The 2,686-nt window shown below is 39.7% G+C and overlaps 1 pseudogene; it reads left to right on the top strand.

Annotated features, from left to right (window-relative positions):
* The first annotated feature begins 516 nt into the window (after positions 1-516).
* LOC110595081 lies at positions 517-935 on the top strand (annotated as a pseudogene).
* The last annotated feature ends 1,751 nt before the right edge of the window (positions 936-2,686 follow it).

Here is a 2,686-nt window from a genome sequence, read left to right as displayed (position 1 = left end):
TTTTTTATTTTTTTTTTTTTTTTTTTTTGAGTTGGAGTCTCGCTCTGTGGCCCAGACTGGCGTGCAGTGGCCGCTCCCGGTCACTGAAGCCTTGACCTGCTGGGCTCGGGCGATCCTTCCGCCTCAGCCTTCCGAGTAGCCGGAATTACAGGCGTGCACTACCACGCCCGGCTGATTCTTTGATTTATTGTAGAGATGAGGTCTCACTGCCCAGGCGTGTCTCGAACCCGCGGGCTCAGGCAGTCCACTCACCTCAGCCTCCCAAAGGCGCGGGATTACAGGCTGAGCCACCGAGCCCCGCTTATTTATTTCTTTATTTTTAAGAAGAATTAAATAATATGTTCAAGTTAACATAAGTAGTAAGTACGAGCGATGCTTAGATTTCACATCGAAGGTTTTCATAGCCTAAAGAAAATGCCTTTGGGGCAGGAGGAGCGGTAGCGGCCAGGCAGCCCAGCTTCGCAAAGGCTCTTGGCGCGCCGCTGCCTGCGGGTACCCGGCACACGCCCTGCCCACCACCGAGATGCCCAAAAGGAAGGTCAGCTCTGCCGAGGGGGCGGTGAAGTTGGAGCCCAAGAGGAGATCGGCGCGGTTGTAGGCTAAACCTGCTCTTGCAAAAGTGGAAGCGAAGCCAAAAAAGGCAGCGGGAAAGGATAAATCTTCAGACAATAAAGTGCAAGCAAAAGGGAAAAGGGGAGCAAAGGGAAAGCAGGCTGAAGTGGCTAACCAAGAAGCTAAAGAAGAGTTACCTGCAGAAAACGGAGAAACTGAAACCGAGGAGAATCCAGTCTCTGATGAAGTAGGAGAGAAAGAAGCCAAGTGTGAATAATATCATATCCCATGTCTTGTCAGTGGTCTCTATCTCCCTTCTTGTACAATTCAGAGGAATATTTTTATCAACAATTTTGTAAATGCAAGCTTTTTAGTAGCTCTAGAAACATTTTTAAGAAGAAGGGAATCCCATTTCATCCCACTTTTTAAGTGTAAATGCTTTTTTTTAAGAGGTGAAATCATTTGCTGGTTGTTTATTTTTAGGTACAACCAGAAAATAGCGTGGGATATTGAATTACAGTAGGCTTTGACTGTCTTGGGTATCAGCTTAACATTCCATAGATGGGAAGTTAGTTTTATATCCTATAATGCAAATTATGCTAAGTGGCAATATGAATCACAGTCCTGCATTTAATGTCTTGATCATTTAAAATTACTTCTATTCCTATGTTGTTTTTTAGTAGAATTGTTTCCTAAAGAAAACCACACTTTGATCATGGCTCTCCCTGTCAGAATTGTGTGCACTCTGTAACATCGTTGGTCATGGTAGTCCTGGTTTTCTAATAACTTTGTTAATGTGTTGTGAAAGATTGAAAAATTGAGTGTGTTGTGTATATGATAAATTGTGAATTGGTGGGATGTATGTAACAGCTTATTAACATTTTAGATACTGGTACTTGATATCCTCTTAAGGAAAATTTGCCTCCAAATTTTAAGCTGGAAAGTCACTGGAATAACTTTTTAAAAATAACAATACATGACTTTTTCGATTTTGGTACGTATATTAAGAACTGTGTACAAATTGAAATGTATATGTACTGATCCTCAACACAACCAATAAACTCAATTATGAAAGACTTTCTTTTTTTAATTTAATTTAATTTTTTTTTTTTTTGAGTCGAAGTCTCACTCTGTCACCCAGACTGGAGTGTAGTAGCTGCTCCCAGCCACCGCAGCCTCCACCTGCTGGGCTCTGGCGATCCTTCCACCTCAGCCTTCCAAGTAGCCAGAACTACAGATGCGCGCTACCACACCCAGCTAATTTTTTGATTTATTGTGCAGATGAGGTCTCACTAAGTTGCCCAGGCGACTCTCAAACCCACGGGCTCAGGCAATACATTCACCTCAGCCTCCCAAAGCACAGGATTACAGGCTGAGCCACCAAGCTCGGCTATGAAAGACTTTCAAAGCGCACATACACACACACACACACACACACACACACACACCAAAGAATATGCCTTTTTCCCACTCTACAACCATACAAACCTATAAAAGTGGTATTTAAAGTAAAGGAAAGCTTGAGAAAGACAAAGGACTCCTTTATGAGAGATGATTTTAGAATTCTGTGAGTTCTCTTTTTTTGGTTATTTTATTTTTAGCAATACAAAGTGGACAATACTGGCAGTACAGTTCACTTTGTATACACTGATAGCCTCAAGGAAATGGTGAAATTTTCTAGGCATCCCACCATAGCATGTGCCATTTTGTAATTGTAAGAGCAGTTGTCTAAAAACAAATAAAAACATAAATGAAAAGGAAAAAAAGCAAAAAAAGAAAAAAATATATTTATAATACTAAGGTCAATCTTCATAGTGAGAATTGATGAATCAGAGTACTTAATGGTATTTAATTGTCTTTTTTCTAGAACATTTTTGTTCATTTATTATTTTGTACTTTACTCTAGAGGTTACCACATTTATCTCATTTAATGTCATTGATAATTTCCACAAAGAAGCAAAGAGAAAAAGTAAGAAAAAGAGAAAAAGAGGAAGGGGAAAAAAGCAAGACAATATATGCTTTTTTTTCTTACATTATGATACCTTGCTTTAGAAAAACAAAGACAACCCAAATGCAATTTCTTCTTTTATTTATTAAATTTATTTATTAAAAAGATGTGGGGTACAATTCAGGG

This window comes from Carlito syrichta, unplaced genomic scaffold (assembly GCF_000164805.1).
Source record: "Carlito syrichta isolate Samal-C Ts95f unplaced genomic scaffold, Tarsius_syrichta-2.0.1 Scaffold71156, whole genome shotgun sequence".
NCBI lineage: Eukaryota > Metazoa > Chordata > Mammalia > Primates > Tarsiidae > Carlito > Carlito syrichta.
Note: the sequence above shows the minus strand (reverse complement) of the source record. Positions and strands in the feature narration are given on the sequence as shown.